Genomic DNA, 301 nt, shown 5'->3' on the forward strand with positions numbered 1-301 from the left:
TAGATGCTTAATAAGCGGAATTTCAGGAAACACTTCCCTAACATCTATCTCAAGATCATAAACATAATCAGACACAAGAATCATATAAAAGGATTAGTCTATATTACCTTTGTAGCGTGAAATCCACAAGAATTAACGCGGTAAGATAATCTGGAGAGCCTCAAACGTTGCTCCTCTATTCAGTCTACCAGAATCAATTGAATACCAACGTCTGCTAGAACGGAAGAGATTGTTTCTCTTGCTTTTTCAGGTTTTTCAAATGTCTGTGAGAATGATGGAGAGTGAGAGTTTAAATAAAAAA

This window comes from Amaranthus tricolor, chromosome 15, assembly GCF_026212465.1.
Source record: "Amaranthus tricolor cultivar Red isolate AtriRed21 chromosome 15, ASM2621246v1, whole genome shotgun sequence".
Classification (NCBI taxonomy): domain Eukaryota; kingdom Viridiplantae; phylum Streptophyta; class Magnoliopsida; order Caryophyllales; family Amaranthaceae; genus Amaranthus; species Amaranthus tricolor.